Genomic DNA, 18,709 nt, shown 5'->3' with positions numbered 1-18,709 from the left:
ATCCAAACTCATACATATGAACCCAGGACTCCCCACTGCTAAAGCTCTTCCCAAAATTCACAAAACCGGAATTCCCATCCGGCCAATTATCAACTATAGACCGAGCCCCTTATACAGAATATCACAATTCATCCAATGTTTCTTAAGAAAAGTTATCAATTCTTATCCAAAAAGTCTATTAAAAACACATCTGAGCTAGTAGAAAAACTAAACAAGTTCAATTTGCAACCGGATCACTCCATCCACTCTTTCGATATTGTAAACATGTACCCAAGCATACAAGTATCTAAATTAATTCCGATAATTATAAACAATTTAAACAAAAACAGCCACTTAAGCAAACTAGAGATACAAGACTTTATCACAATATTAAAACTTATCATCGACAATAACTTCTTCACTTTTGACAATGTCATATATCAACAAAATGGTTTGGCAATGGGGTCACTGGCCTCAGGTATCTTAGCAGAAATATACCTGGACTTCCTCGAATACACCTAAATTGACAACGAATTCGAAAACATTCTCTTTTGGGCCAGATATGTCGACGATGTCTTTGTAATCATGAATGAGAAATCAATTAACGCACCCACCACCCTCTTAAGACTCAACAATATTGATCCTCATATCAAATTCACACTAGAATCCGAATCAAATCAAAAAATCAACTTTCTAGATTTAACCATCACTAGAAACTCAGATTCTTTCAGTTATAAAATTTTCAGAAAACCCACTCAAACAGCCTCCACCATTCGCCAAGATTCAGTGCACCCCCAGTCCCACAAACGAGCCACATACAACAGCCTAGTTCACCGAGCCTTCAGCATACCTATGTCCAATAAAGATCTAAAAAACGAACTCAACACAATCCGCGGAATCGCAAAATTCAACGGCTTCAGCAATCATTTTATAGAAAGGATAATCAATAAACACAAACATCGCCCAAAAACTACCCTCAAAAAAGAAATAACCAAACCTCTAACATTTTCCACCTTCGCGTTCAACAATGATATCTACAAGTTAACCAACATCTTTAAGAAACAAGGCGTTAAAATAGCCTTCAAAACCAACAATAAGAACATGAATGTTTTATACAATACTTCACACATCAACAAGACCAGCAGTTTTTTAAAATCAGGAGTTTATAGGATCAAATGTACCACCTGTAAAAAACCTACATCGGGCAAACCGGGAGAAACTTCATTATCAGATACCACGAGCACACTAACGCAATAAAATACAACAAGTTTTCAGCCATCGGCCAACACATGCAAGATTATAACCATAATTTCACCAATATTGAACAAGACATGGACATCCTCGTATTAGCAAACAAGGGCCCTTTACTGAACATAATGGAAAATTACTACATACACCTAGACCAATACTTTAATGCCAGTCACAATCTCAATGAAATCTCAGAGAAACCCAACATACTCTTCGATCTATTTATCACTTTCCTCAGAAACAATAATGCAGCCAACCTAAACTCAATCCTAAATTTAATCAAAGGTACTTTTCCAAGACATTTACACTTTCTCCCGCACCCTTCAGCCCCACCTTAAGCCCTCTTCCTAAGCCATATTTCATTTCAATACAAGAACTTAATGATTTCCATGATTATAATTTTTACAACACCCCATTTATACTTTATTCTTTGTTAAAAACCTCTTAGTATGTATATTCCTTGTATTATTAACTATTACCATAACATCTCATTTCACTTGTTATTCTTTAAAATAATATTGTCTTAGGATTTCGCCACAAATGATCTTTGCTCCAATACGGCTGATGATGACCCCTAGATGGGTCGAAACTAGTACCGTATAATTTTGTAATTTTGTGAATATATTGTATTGAAAAGGTGGACACATTTACGTTATTATTATTATTACTTATATATTATTCTCAGTTCAATACGGACCAAAAACATGAAATTCATAACCATCAATGATGTAGCTTACCAGGCAAAACAGAAAGCCTTTCAATATCTAGGCCTAAAATTAAAGATAGCCAAATTACGCAAAGACATCGATTTCCTAAAGCAATGTATATCACTTAACTTGACACCTAATTTTCTAAGAAGCAATAAAAAGAAACATCGGACTTCACCTCAAACCGTCAAAACTCAAAACAAAACATACAAAATACCGGTATGGTTAAGAGACGAAATTAAATTCTTGTACAGGAAGAAATATTTTTTGAATCAGAAATTATACGACACTCACCTCGCAGCGACTAAACTACTTTCAAACGCACAATGGACACTATTCTATCAAGAAGTAGAGAACAAATTATTCTACGAACTAGCCAAAAAACAGTCAAATTTGGAGAATAAACTCAACAGGCTAAAAAACTGCCAACTACATAACCAACAAACTAGAAACTCCAATATTAACACGTTCGATCGTACGCAGTTTCATCCAGCTGTTGTAAATCTATCTAACACGCCCTTAAGTGAAAGTGAACACTTAACTTTATCCAAAGGACCGAAACACAACTGGCCAAACTTGAACAGCCTCAACATAGCCGCTACCGGTACTATGATCACAGAATCAGAGCTAGCCATCAGCAAAATGCCGGAAGACACGCAAAATGAGGTTAGAACCGATGTTAAAAGGAAACTGACTGATATCCTCCACAATTTAACCAACTCCGCAAATAACCTCAATAATAAAGAAAAAATTGCTGAACAAAAGCGCATATACGCCCTCAAGAAGAAAATAAAGACAACGAACTCATCGTAACCAAAGCTGACAAAGGCAATGCAACAGTTATCATGGATAAAAAAGTATATATTGAAAAAACAAAAAACTTTTTCACAGACAGCTCATTTTCCATAATCAAAAAAGACCCCACCCAAAAAATTCAAAAACTACTTAAACAAACTCTTAAAAACACTTCATTTTTATTTACCGAACAAGAAAAATCCAAACTCATACATATGAACCCAGGACTCCCCACTGCTAAAGCTCTTCCCAAAATTCACAAAACCGGAATTCCCATCCGGCCAATTATCAACTATAGACCGAGCCCCTTATACAGAATATCACAATTCATCCAATGTTTCTTAAGAAAAGTTATCAATTCTTATCCAAAAAGTCTATTAAAAACACATCTGAGCTAGTAGAAAAACTAAACAAGTTCAATTTGCAACCGGATCACTCCATCCACTCTTTCGATGTTGTAAACATGTACCCAAGCATACAAGTATCAAAATTAATTCCGATAATTATAAACAATTTAAACAAAAACAGCCACTTAAGCAAACTAGAGATACAAGACTTTATCACAATATTAAAACTTATCATCGACAATAACTTCTTCACTTTTGACAATGTCATATATCAACAAAATGGTTTGGCAATGGGGTCACCGGCCTCAGGTATCTTAGCAGAAATATACCTGGACTTCCTCGAATACACCTAAATTGACAACGAATTCGAAAACATTCTCTTTTGGGCCAGATATGTCGACGATGTCTTTGTAATCATGAATGAGAAATCAATTAACGCACCCACCACCCTCTTAAGACTCAACAATATTGATCCTCATATCAAATTCACACTAGAATCCGAATCAAATCAAAAAATCAACTTTCTAGATTTAACCATCACTAGAAACTCAGATTCTTTCAGTTATAAAATTTTCAGAAAACCCACTCAAACAGCCTCCACCATTCGCCAAGATTCAGTGCACCCCCAGTCCCACAAACGAGCCACATACAACAGCCTAGTTCACCGAGCCTTCAGCATACCTATGTCCAATAAAGATCTAAAAAACGAACTCAACACAATCCGCGGAATCGCAAAATTCAACGGCTTCAGCAATCATTTTATAGAAAGGATAATCAATAAACACAAACATCGCCCAAAAACTACCCTCAAAAAAGAAATAACCAAACCTCTAACATTTTCCACCTTCACGTTCAACAATGATATCTACAAGTTAACCAACATCTTTAAGAAACAAGGCGTTAAAATAGCCTTCAAAACCAACAATAAGAACATGAATGTTTTATACAATACTTCACACATCAACAAGACCAGCAGTTTTTTAAAATCAGGAGTTTATAGGATCAAATGTACCACCTGTAAAAAAACCTACATCGGGCAAACCGGGAGAAACTTCATTATCAGATACCATGAGCACACTAACGCAATAAAATACAACAAGTTTTCAGCCATCGGCCAACACATGCAAGATTATAACCATAATTTCACCAATATTGAACAAGACATGGACATCCTCGTATTAGCAAACAAGGGCCCTTTACTGAACATAATGGAAAATTACTACATACACCTAGACCAATACTTTAATGCCAGTCACAATCTCAATGAAATCTCAGAGAAACCCAACATACTCTTCGATCTATTTATCACTTTCCTCAGAAACAATAATGCAGCCAACCTAAACTCAATCCTAAATTTAATCAAAGGTACTTTTCCAAGACATTTACACTTTCTCCCGCACCCTTCAGCCCCACCTTAAGCCCTCTTCCTAAGCCATATTTCATTTCAATACAAGAACTTAATGATTTCCATGATTATAATTTTTACAACACCCCATTTATACTTTATTCTTTGTTAAAAACCTCTTAGTATGTATATTCCTTGTATTATTAACTATTACCATAACATCTCATTTCACTTGTTATTCTTTAAAATAATATTGTCTTAGGATTTCGCCACAAATGATCTTTGCTCCAATACGGCTGATGATGACCCCTAGATGGGTCGAAACTAGTACCGTATAATTTTGTAATTTTGTGAATATATTGTATTGAAAAGGTGGAAACATTTACGTTATTATTATTATTATTTATATATTACTAATGTCCTCCCACGCCATCTCTCCACTGACAGCTTGGAACATACCACTTATTGCACGTTATGAGTCTCATTATGATAGCCGTATTGGGGCAGAATGTAAAAGTTTCAAACAAATTTATTTAAAAACCACCTTTCCAATACTTTAAAATCTTTAAGTCTAAGATACAAATACTACATACATGGGACATGTTTCGCTTAGGCTTTGTGGTGCACATGCTGTCTGCACAACACAGCAAGCCAGATTACCTTGAATTGGTGAAGTATGATGGCAAGAAGAAGTTCAGATCTAATCTTGTTGTTAACTACAACTGTGGAATGGGTGGTGTTGATTCCCATGACCAGAGACTAGCATCATTCCTCTTGATGAGGAAGTATGCAAGAGGATACAAAAAATATACTTCTACATACTAGACATGACACTTCTGAATTCAAACATCATTCATTGCCTCCTCAACCTTGACAAGAAGCGAGTAGGCTTTACCAGTGTCCGGATCAATTTGGCCGAACAGCTGTTGGCAAGTGTGTCCTTGCCTGACTATCCAAACCGAGGATGCCCAAGCCTTGGGAATACACCACTGAGATTTCAGGGAAGGCATTGGGGACACTTTTCAACAAAAACATCCCCAACAGCGAAGAAGGTTATCCCATCATGGAGGTGCAAAGTCTGTGTGACACGGGGTCTGAGGAAGGAATCTTCATTTCAATGCCACCAGTACAAGGTTGCGCTGCACATAGATGACTATTTTATGATCTAACATACACATAAAGTCTTTACAAAGTACATCTGACAGTATTTTGGATATTTCCTCTCATTCAGTTGCTGTAAAGCATACTTTTTCAGTGTCAGTGGTAATATCATGTAAAGTAATGAAAATAAATGGAACACCAAGGCATAAATAAGTTGAATTCAATGGTATGTGAATGGGTTAAATAATGAAAACCTACAATCTGTTTTCCAGTCAGTGACCGGGTCATGGATGGAATGAATGAAGCCCCTATCTTGCGGCGAGGATAGGGATTGTGCCTGCTGCCGAAGCCTGTTGCACTCCTCTGGGGCAATGATTAATCACTGACAGATGAAATGAAATGGTAGTGGAGAGTGTTGCTGGAATGGAAGATGACAGAGAAAACCAGAGTATTAGGAGAAAAACCTGTCCCGCCTCCGCTTTGTTCAGCACAAATCTCACGTGGAGTGACCGGGATTTCAACCACAGAACCCAGCAGTGAGAGGCCTACGCGCTGCCGCCTGCGCCACGAAGGATTATAATGGGTTAAGTTATACTAAATAATAACCCAGTTTAAATATAAAAATTAAAATGAATCTCCTTAAATAATTGTCATGTTTAAACGACATTTAGAGACATTTACATACACACACTTTATGGAGAGAACCATACATTCATGAGGTCGTTACGGCACATCTGATTTTAGATGGGGTGATTGGAAAAGGTCCATGGATTCATCCACCTAATTCAGTGATGTTAGGGCCCTCAGCAGCCATGAATTAGCCGAGCCATAGTTCTCAGTTTAGGTAGATGGAAAATATACCTTTGCCTAGTATTGCGATGAGGAACATGAAATGGAATCAACTCCAATAATGCATTGTTGTTTCAGGTTTCTGGCACTTCAGATATATTGCAGTACTCAAGGTAACTGATGTCATAGGCGTTTAACTTGTCCATGGCTGCTTGGAGAGTACCCAAGCAGGCTGGTCACATGTAAACAGCAGTACTGACAGGCCGGTACACTCTTGCGCTACTGAACGTAGCACAGAGATCAACACCTCTGCACCCTAAAGATCAATAAATTAAGACATCTTTAACGCTGTGAGTGATCCCCAAAAAATGAATGGAAATTGCCAATGTTGCTCTGAGAGACCTTCGTTTCCTCATTCTTTGATAGCCTTCTAGACCGAACATGGTGCTTAATCTTGGCACAACCATTAAAGAGAGTTCAAGCTACCATGTTCTGACAACATTCTCTTGTTTTCTGTCTATCGATAATCTCAAGCAATAGTTAAATTTCCTTGGCCTGTTTACACATGACTCGTAAAAGCATGGGATTGAAGTGAAAGAAGAGTGTGTAAGAGAGGAGAAAATTAAAGAACTAACAAGTCTAGGAACTGTTGTGGAGCCTGCGCACGATTGTCCTGGTCAACATTCCTTTCTTCCCAGTCACCATTAGTATCAACATCATCACTATCACTTGCTTGGTTATGTACAGCCACATTCTGTGCAGGTAATTAATTTTGTGAGACCAAATTGACTCTTATTCATTACCAAGATCATAATCACTGTCCACAAAGTCCAAGAGGTCGCGACTTGAGTCACCAGGCTTAGGAACCATATATGGTTCTGTATTTTCACTGCTGGTTTCTTATTCAGGTTGTATGTGATTATTTCACCTAAATATTTACATTTTTCTACAATTTTTATTTCTTGGTCTTCTAGCTTAATTTTGTTTTGCAAGCAGAATTTGAGTTAGCATAATTTCTGTTTGTTCCAATGAAATTTTCAAACCAATATTTTGAGCTATTTCCTGTAAAGATATTTATTATTCGTTGTTTTGTTTCCTGAATATCATTGGCCAGAAGAGCTAGATCATCAGTAAATCCTAGGCAGTTCAGATGTGTGTTATCCTTCTGGGTTCAAATTTTTATATTTTTCGAGTTCTTCTTGTACCATTCCCTCATAGCGTACTCTGGTGCACAGTTAGAAAAAGGATGTGACAATCCATCACCCTGTCTTAAATCAGTTGTTACCAAGAATGGTTCAGAAAGTTATCCTCTGAACCTAATTTTAGAAATTGTATTAGAGTAAGTTCAATCAATTTCACTGGCGTTGAGTGAAGTCCAAAATGTCTTAAAATTTTTAATAATGATGGTCGGTGATGGAGTTGTAAGCTTTTTTGAAATCTATAAATGTTACTGAAAGGGGCTTGTTTCGTTTTATGTAATATGCCATGACTAGCTTCAGAGCAGCTTCTCCAAGGTCTGAAGCCTTCCACTCTATCAATTTGATCTTTAATCTAATTATATAGTATCTTAGAGAAAATCTTATACTGCAGTCAAGGTTGGAAATACCTCTATAGTTGTCACCACCTTTATTAATACAATGCTTCCAAACACTTGTTTCCCCTTATGGAATTACTCCTGTCAGGCAACTTTGGGGACTGTGTACAGTTATACCAGTGACATCAGGTTGATCTCTTCACTCGACTGAAACTGTCATCCTTTCAGTGTGAATTTGAGTTTGTGGCAGTCTGCCAGGGCTAGGTCAGCTAAGTAAAATTGACAGGGAAGCATAGTTGTCTTCTTGTTCAGTAAAATTACTAATAAACAGCAATGCATCAACGGTAATGGAGGAGGCTCCAATAATTATTCCTCCTCAATCTGGCCTTCTTCTTCTTCTGATAATTTCTCTTAAATATCTCAAGACTTGAGGTATTGTGATAATACCAGCAGTTTGTAACATCTGCAAGCTATTGAAATTATTAAATGGATAAATGGTGACTGAGATAAGTATAAATAACAAAATTGGTTGCCACCTGCAAAAACAATTACAGGAGTAATTAACTCTGTAGAGCAACGAGCAACTCCCTCTCCGAAGGCAATGGTCATCAGGATGACAAAGCTCCAGGCTTACTTTATAACCTTACCTGTTCCCTGAAATTAAATTTGGGTAGCATGCCAGGTTCATCCTCACTCTACTGATAAAAGATTTACAACACGTTTCATTCCATGACTTTACTCCCAGAATAATAAAAAATATATTACAAACACCAACAATAATCGTCACTTGATGACACCAACTTGTGTTTGCCGCTTACTAGGGCAAATATACAAACAACTAAAAAAAAACAATAAAAATTATTTTCACTCTATACATCTCACAACATACCTCCAGGTAGGAGTCCCACTGCACTCCCTACTGCTACATCAGAAAATCCTTATCCAGTAAAGAAAAGTACGACCACTTTCTCTACATATGGATGCACCCTTCTTTACAAAGGGCATCCTGATTGCCGCACAGGTTAGTGTGACGCCTCACGTTTCTGCAACTGAAAAGCTGCATACTCGGCCGACGATTTCCTTTACCAAGAATTAGCTCTGTGCACAACCACACATCCACTCCAGAATGTAGATTCAGTATGCACCACCACATCCACAGTACATTATCTCGTAGAAGAATTACAGCATAATTATTATACAGAGTTTAAGTAACAAATAAACACAGTAGTGTCTTTTACAGAATGGCCACCGGAAACTCGTTAGCATCTGTGATTGTTGAGTGCTTACTCTGTAATGGATACTGAAGAACACAGAACAATGCATAGGAAACTGCGCAAAGTAGCCCCCGGTCACCGGTTCGAACGAGGAACAGAAACAGAATCAGAATGACTTGCCGCACACTAGTACATACTTATATAGGCTTGCTACATGTGGGTATAGCGTCCTAAAAAGTTTACTGGTAGCAACACCCTCACAGGCACTTCTTCACGCATTACTCAGTCAACCGAACATTGCTTACAACAAAGCCCTCGTATTGGGTATCGAGCGTCTGATGTGACATGAAACGTCCACTCACGTACATCCACATTGATCAGCTCCAATCTTCAGCATATACTACCTGCCGTACCTTGGGTTTCCAAGCCATTTTGTTGCAACACTTTCAATTGACCTCAACCATCTTTCCTGATACAGCCACTGTTTTCCGTGTTGCACAATTCTTGAGCAACCTACACTGCCATGCCATGTGCCGACTCTTACGCAAATTAAAGTTACACAGATACAAAATTCCGTACTACAAATACTTCTTATAATATTACGTTTTTACGTTATAAATGAACAAAATTACATTATTTTCAGTACTTCACTATTACAAATTAATTTACAAATATTTCCTAACCAAAAAGTTGGGATCATACATTTGTACAGTTACAATACCTCCCCTTGATTTGTGAAGATTTATTTGCAATACATCTGAGCAAATCACACTCTTTTCAGAATAGAAGTTTACACAGCCAGTCAAATACACTCAAGATTTTAAAGAAAATTTACACATTCTTGTTGACATACATAGAACATCTGAACTATAAATACTTCACCTTGCATACCTCTTAAGTTTGTGAATGTTGTATGTACCAATCATGTCACCTTTATTATTCAACAGATGATAAGCACACTTGCCAACTTTCTTACCTATTGAGTAAGGTCCCTGATAGAATTTTAAAAACTTATGAATTTCTTTGTTGTCTGCAGATGAAATGTGTGGAACCTTCAGTAACACCTCCTCCCCTACTTCAAAACTATCTCCATGATGCCTCCCCTGCTGCATCATCCTCCTATCAGCTGCCTTCCTTAAATTCTGCCTCGCTAATTCGATCACCTTTGAAGATACCGCTTCTGCTGAGGACAAACCTATCATGGTTGCCAACCTTACACAAAAGCTCTCTTCCCATTCTTTCACACACAACTTACACAAACTTTCATTCAGAACACACATACATTTCACAATCACATCTCTCCTGTTCTGAAAACACACCACAATCACACATCTTGCATCCATACTGTTCCATTGAAATCATTCGTACTAAATTCAGCATCAGATATTCCACTCAACATACATTTGAATCGACTTCCTGTTCCCTCATACACATCGCCACACTCACTTTCTTCGAACTTTCTCCAAATACCAAAAAGCTTTCCAACACAATTACTCCTCATAAAATCTTCAAACCCTGAATCCCTATAATATTCACAACCACTCTTATGAATCTCTGTGCACAAAATGTGACCTAACCTCCACTTCACAAAGACATTCACCCACAGCATCAACAGTTTTCATCCACTCATCCTTATCAGACATACCAGCTTCAATCACCTCAATGTCATTCACACAACCCTTCTCACATTTTCCTTCACTCACACTCTCTCTTCCTGAAATCACCACTATCACTGACCTCGAGATCCCGACCATTACTAGTAAATTCTCCCACAATTCCTACATCTTCCATATCTTTCATCGTTGTTCCTGTTGCTCTCGACCCTCTTAATGGAAGTTTCATTAATCTCAAAATCATCACTACTATGACACATTCTCGACGTAACATTAATCTCCTCACTTACACCAACATCTACAACATGATTTGTCTTCCTCAAAGACTCCTCCTCCCCAATATAATCTTCATCACCTTCACAACTAACTTCCTTTTCAATTTCAGCAACTTCCCAAAGAGCATCAATTACCACACAATTACCACAATTGTTGAGGAATGCGAAAACAGGTTTGAACCTTTAAGGGTGGTAAGGAATCGTAAAGACCCACGTTATTATAATAGAGAAATAAAGAGACTAAGAAGGAGGTGCAGACTGGAAAGAAATAGAGTTAGAAATGGCTGTGGAAGTAAGGATAAATTGAAGGAACTTACTAGAAAATTGAATGTAGCAAAGAAGGCAGCTGAGGATAATATGATGGCAAGCATAATTGGCAGTCATACGAATTTTAGTGAAAAATGGAAGGGTATGTATAGGTATTTTAAGGCAGAAACAGGTTCCAAGAAGGACATTCCAGGAATAATTAATGAACAAGGGGAGTGTGTATGTGAGGATCTTCAAAAGGCAGAAGTATTCAGTCAGCAGTATGTAAAGATTGTTGGTTACAAGGATAATGTCGAGATAGAGGAGGAGACTAAGGCCAAAGAAGTAATAAAATTTACATATGATAACAATGACATTTACAATAAGATACAAAAGTTAAAAACTAGAAAAGCAACTGGAATTGATCAGATTTCTGGGGATATACTAAAGACAATGGGTTGGGATATAGTACCATATCTGAAGTACTTATTTGATTATTGTTTGGTCGGAGGAGCTATACCAGATGAATGGAGAGTTGCTATAGTTGCCCCTGTGTATAAAGGAAAGGGTGATAGACATAAAGCTGAAAATTACAGGCCAGTAAGTTTGACATGCATTGTATGTAAGCTTTGGGAAGGCATTCTTTCTGATTATATTAGACATGTTTGTGAAATTAATAACTGGTTCAATAGAAGGCAATTCGGTTTTAGGAAAGGTTATTCCACTGAAGCTCAACTTGTAGGATTCCAGCAAGATATAGCAGATATCTTGGATTCTGGAGGTCAAATGGACTGTATCGCGATTGACCTGTCTAAAGCATTTGATAGGGTGGATCATGGGAGACTACTGGCAAAAATGAGTGCAATTGGACTAGACAAAAGAGTGACTGAATGGGTTGCTATATTTCTAGAAAATAGATCTCAGAGAATTAGAGTAGGTGAAGCTTTATCTGACCCTGTAATAATTAAGAGGGGAATTCCTCAAGGCAGTATTATCAGACCTTTATGTTTTCTTATATATATAAATGATATGAGTAAAGGAGTGGAATCGGAGGTAAGGCTTTTTGCGGATGATGTTATTCTTTATAGGGTGATAAATAAGTTTGTGAGCAACTGCAACGTGACCTCGAAAATGTTGTGAGATGGACAGCAGGCAATGGTATGTTGATAAACGGGGTTAAAAGTCAGGTTGTGAGTTTTACAAGTAGGAAAAGCCCTCTCAGTTTTAATTACTGCGTCGATGGGGTGAAAGTTCCTTTTGGGGATCATTGTAAGTATCTAGGTGTTAATATAAGGAAAGATCTTCATTGGGGTAATCACATAAATGGGATTGTAAATAAAGGGTACAGATCTCTGCACATGGTTATGAGGGTGTTTAGGGGTTGTAGTAAGGATGTAAAGGAGAGGGCATATAAGTGTCTGGTAGACCCCAACTAGAGTATGGTTCCAGTGTATGGGACCCTCACCAGGATTACCTGATTCAAGAACTGGAAAAAATCCAAAGAAAAGCAGCTCGATTTGTTCTGGGTGATTTCCGACAAAAGAGTAGCGTTACAAAAATGTTGCAATGTTTGGGTTGGGAAGAATTGAGAGAAAGAAGAAGAGCTGCTCGACTAAGTGGTATGTATTGCAAGCTGTCCACTTCATGGCCGTATCGATGAGTTTAATCAACAAATTAATCTAAAAAGCCACCTAATCGATACTTTATTTCTTTTGCCTTTGGCAAACTTAAAAATACATTAACAAACACAGTACATGTTTCGACCACTTAGTGGTCATCTTCAGCTGTATATAGAAAATCTTAGATGATAACATTTAAAAGCAAGCACATTGGATCTTAAAACTATATCCCATGGGAATCCAAAAACTATTGTTCTAGATGCTTTAAATGAATTGGAAGATGGGGGGGGGGGGGGGTTTAGGGGTAAGGAGATTTATGTGAATGATACTTAAATTACAGTATCGTTAACAATTGTGTTTAAAAAACTTAAATGATGAAAAACATATGTAAAATATTTAAAAGCGTCTATGGTAAAAAATTTTGATAAAATTAGGTGGCGTGAATAAAAAGTTCGTGTTTGTAATAATCTTCAGGCATTTGTGAAAAAATAATAACTTAATTAAAATTCGCGTCTGTGGTGCTGTTAAACACTTTGTTTTTAATAAACATACTTTAAAATATTCTAAAGTGTTTATGGTAAGGCACTTATTCAAAAACACTTGTGCTTGAATGAAAGTTTATGTCAGATGCACCAGTCTTCAGGTATTTATTGTTTATATTTAACAACTTCCTTGAGTGATATTCTTGTGGTTAAAAGGCCGTGTTGACTGTTTAACTTCCGAGAATTGCTCTTCGGAGTGTGATAAAAGAAATTGTGTTAGTCGTTTAACTTGTTAACACTAGGTTTACCGCAGCGGTCAAAATGACCGTTTTCAGTTTTGTTTTCTCTATCACTCTCGTTATACGGTTAGAACATACAAACCCTTCAGTGGCTTTTAACGATATTTAGTGTACTTTTCGGCACATAGCTTCAAAAATCCGTAACTCCTTTCTAGTTAGCGCTATGAGGTCATATACCTACTTTTACCGGGCGGTCATTTTGACCGGTATATCAGTAGCTCCTCCATCAGACTTTTGTGGCATTCATTTAGAACGGGATATCACTCTAAAAAGCTGTTACAGTGTACTTTATTACCATAGTATAGGATAGAACTTATTGTTGTGCTGCGATGGGACAGCCGATGGCTCTTTTCAAACATGATACAAATACACTGACAGGAAAATATAGTCTGTATTTGTTCAGTAATGAAAGGTGCGCAATCGTAAAGAGCAGTCAATTGTCGTGTTCACTCGTTACAAACATTCAAACTAGATTTGCATATAATTTCCCCCAGACCTCGATGATTGCGAAGACCTGTATAGCTTGGCAAATGGAAATAGTTCGGATAGTGATTCTAGTTGCGTCAAGCCTGCAGAATTTCCACGTGAACATGAAATCACACAGCAGCCTTCGACCTCAAAGGATAGGGAACTACCCGCCAAATGGCGATGCACGCACACTAGCAAAGCAGCTGATGACAAAGGTAAGACTATTTGAAGTTAGTTGTTTTTTATTTATGTAATTCTGTGCACAGTGTAAGTAAGTTTGGTATTACATTTTTCAGGTGAAGGAAACGCTATGTAAGATAATGAAATTACTAGCAAGTAGCACGATATCAACTACAGAAGGCCGAGCATACGCTGTGGTGTGTCAACATATGGCCGTGGTCATAATATGACGGTCGGCGAGGAAGAAGTCGCTTTGGATGGAACAGTGCGGACTCTTGTTGATCAACAAAGCCTGCCAGGCCGTCGAGGACTGTAAAATATACTGAGGGAAGTCCGAGGTCCCACAGGACATGCGAAACGCCACATTGAAGGAACTTGTGCCGCTACAGCTTGTCGTCTTTTTATTGACGAATCCAAGCAGCTCCACATCGAATGATATACCGCGGTTGGATCCCGCGAAGTTCTGAACAATCCTGAACGGACACTTTCTTTGGAAGAATTGGACGCTGTCATTGGTATTTTATATGCACCCGGAACGTATGGAGCTGACACGAACGTTCTCGATCTGTGGTCACAGAAGTGAGGTCCTGGAATTTTCTCCCAAACTGTGGCACGAAACCGTTTCCTGGATATCATGGGGTTTCTTCGATTCGATGACAAATCTACCAGCAGGGATCACGTGAAAATTGATGGATTGGCGCTTGTACCTGTTGTGCGGGACAAATTTATATCTAATTCTACTACTTGCTTCAGACCAAGTGAGAACATTACCATGGATGAACAGCTCTTTCCATCGAATGCTAGATGACCATTTATGCAGTATATGGCCAATAAACCAGAAAAGTTTGGTATGAAATTTTGGTTGGCTGTGGATGTGGACGTCAAGTATGTTGTAAACGGTTTTTCTATCTTGGAAAAGATGAAACTCGACCCACCGATCAGACCCTAAGTGAACACGTAGTATTGCGTCTTGCTGAGTTTTTCATCAATCAGGGAAGAAGTGTGCAAAGGGAACAAGATAATTGAAAGGTGTGCAATCTCTAAAACAACTGATCTGTTGTTAAGTTCACTTCAAAGGTGACCAATAAAAGTGTGTGTGTGTGTTCAGTGCGACAAATAAATTGAAAAGCAGAAAGTGACATTCATGCAGATATGTATACAATGAAAGGTAAAGTGTGTAAGAACATTCTGCCTTACTAGTGTACTTATTTGTTTATTTATTTATTCATTCATAATAGTGTTTACAAGTCGTGCATGATAATAATTAAATTATGGTCTATGATGGTTTTATACTAAATTTGAACCTTTTTCAGACATCAATATCCTCAAGAAACGAATACCTGCCACTATCGGTCAAAATGACCGCTTCGGTAAAAGTAGGTAGAAAGAATGTTTGGTAATCCTAGTGTTAAATCCCTGTGGTGGCTTCTGTATACAAAATGGCGATCTGATTCGGGCAGCTTGCCTCGCGATCTTATCTGGCAGATGTTTAATCCGTGTTGCCTTGGAGAACTGCCTTCGTGCACGACCTAGTGTGATACTTTATTTCTTTTGCCTTTGGCAAACTTAAAAATACATTAACAAACACAGTACATGTTTCGACTACTTAGTGGTCATCTTCAGCTGTATATAAAAAATCTTAGATGATAACATTTAAAAGCAAGCACATTGGATCTTAAAACTATATCCCATGGGAATCCAAAAACTATTGTTCTAGATGCACTAGGTCGTGCACGAAGGCAGTTCTCCAAGGCAACACGGATTAAACATTTGCCAGATAAGATCGCGAGGCAAGCTGCCCGAATCAGATCGCCATTTTGTATACAGAAGCCACCACAGGGTTTTAACAAGTTAAACGACTAACACAATTTCTTTTATCACACTCCGAAGAGCAATTCTCGGAAGTAAAACAGTCAACACGGCCTTTTTAACCACGAGAATATCACTCAAGGAAGTTGTTAAATATAAACAATAAATACCTGAAGACTGGTGCATCTGACATAAACTTTCATTCAAGCACAAGTGTTTTTGAATAAGTGCCTTACCATAAACACTTTAGAATATTTCAAAGTATGTTTATTAAAAACAAAGTGTTTAACAGCACCACAGACGCGAATTTTAATTAAGTTATTATTTTTTCATAAATGCCTGAAGATTATTACAAACACGAACTTTTTATTCACGCCACTTAATTTTATCAAAAAGAATTTTACCATAGACGCTTTTAAATATTTTAAATATGTTTTTCATCATTTAAGTTTTTTAAACACAATTGTTAACGATACTGTAATTTAAGTATCATTCACATAAATCTCCTTACCCCCAAAACCCCCCCCCCCCCCATCTTCCAATTCATTTAAAGCATCTAGAACAATAGTTTTTGGATTCCCATGGGATATAGTTTTAAGATCCAATGTGCTTGCTTTTAAATTATCATCTAAGATTTTTTATATACAGCTGAAGATGATCACTAAGTGGTCGAAACATGTACTGTGTTTGTTAATGTATTTTTAAGTCTGCCAAAGGCAAAAGAAATAAAGTATCGATTAGGTGGCTTTTTAGATTAATTTGTTGATAAGTGGTATGTTCCGGGCTGTCAGCGGAGAGATCGCGTGGAATGACATTAGTAGACGAATAAGTTTGAATGGCGTTTATAAAAGTAGGAAAGATCACAATTTGAAGATAAAGTTGGAATTCAAGAGGACAAACTGGGGCAAATATTCATTTATAGGAAGGGGAGTTAGGGATTGGAATAACTTACCAAGAGAGATGTTCAATAAATTTCCAATTTCTTTGAAATCATTTAGGAAAAAGCTAGGAAAACAACAAATAGGGAATCTGCCACCTGGGCAACTGCCCTAAATGCAGATCAGTATTGATTGATTGATTGATCACAGTGTTATCACCATCAATTTTAGCATATAGTAGGTCCTCCGACAAATCCTCCTCCTTTTCTTCACATCCCTTGCCCCCAAAATCTCTGAGATCATCAACTTCCCTCCCTATATTATCAATTGCTTTCTCTACACTGCTACCCCAATCATGTCCGACTTATTGGCTGAATGGACAGGGTACAGGCCTTCGGCTCAGAGCGTCCCGAGTTCGATTCCCGGCCTGGTCGGGGATTTTAACTTCCATTGGTTAATTCCAATGGCCTATGACTGGGTGTTTGTGCTGTCCCCAACATCCCTCCAACTCACACACCTAACATAACACTATCCTCCACCACAATAACACGCAGTTACCTATAAATGGCAGATGCCGCCCACCCTCATCGGAGGGTCTGCCTTACAAGGGCTGCACTCGGCTAGATGTAGCCACACGAAATTATTATTACCCCAATCATTAGCTGTCGTGCAATGCTCATCAATTCAATTACTTACCTCCTCCCCTACATTACTAATTTTATAACTTAATTCCTTCCCCTGATTACTAATTTGACTACTCAAATTATTCCCTTGATCAATCAATTTGGTCAACTGCTCGAATACTAACTTCATGAGATTGTTGCCCTCCATATTACGTTGATTATGCTCACTACTTTCCCCATCAACCCCCAGGGCAATTCCATACACTTTTTCTGTAGACATATACACTCTGAAAACTGTTCATCAAAGTTTTGTGTGATTGTGTCAGAGCTGCTCTCCTGATCATTTCCGACATACTTCCTTTATGCACTTTTCTCCTTCTCAAATTCATTACACTACTATGACTCTTACTATTATTCAAATTCTACTGATAAAATACTGAAAACAGGAAAACACTTATAAAATACTCCTAACACAAGCACACTAAAACAGTGGACCAAATGTGCCTATCGAGGTGATATAGCAAGTCCGGATATCGTTTGGCCTCACATTGTGGCGCAATTGTAACATCTACAAGCTATTGAAATTATCAAAATGGATAAATGTTGACTAATATAAGTATAAATAACAAAATTGGGTGCTACCTGCAAAAACAATTACAGGAATATTTAACTCTGTAGAGCAACGAGCAACTCCCTCTCCCAAGGCAACGGTTATCAGGCTGACAAAGCTCCAGACTTACTTTATAACCTTAACCCCTCAGCGTTGCAGGAATTTAAAGAGCTTCCTACCCCGCGGCTGGATAAGATTCAACTACGCACGAATGAAATACATTGATTCACTCAAAGCATTACTACAAGTATAAGAGTAGCCCGATATTCACGAAATTTGGAATTCCTTATGAAAGAACTATGTACATGCAGATAATTACATAATTGTTTCACATTTCCTTAGTAACTTAGTTTCATGTGGTAGAGTTCGAAGCACTCTGCGAGACAGAGATCCAAGTCACACTCCTGGCAGCAGTACACCGACGTCTTGTTTTCGCCGTGTTTTGAACACATGATACAGAGTCTCTGAGGTTTAGATTTCTCACTCTTGCGTGCTAAATTCCTGATAAAATGTCTTTCCTGCAACCTCTGAACTGTATTATCTGATGC

Source organism: Anabrus simplex, chromosome 5 (genome assembly GCF_040414725.1).
Source record: "Anabrus simplex isolate iqAnaSimp1 chromosome 5, ASM4041472v1, whole genome shotgun sequence".
Lineage (NCBI taxonomy): Eukaryota > Metazoa > Arthropoda > Insecta > Orthoptera > Tettigoniidae > Anabrus > Anabrus simplex.
This window is presented reverse-complemented; position numbering follows the sequence as displayed.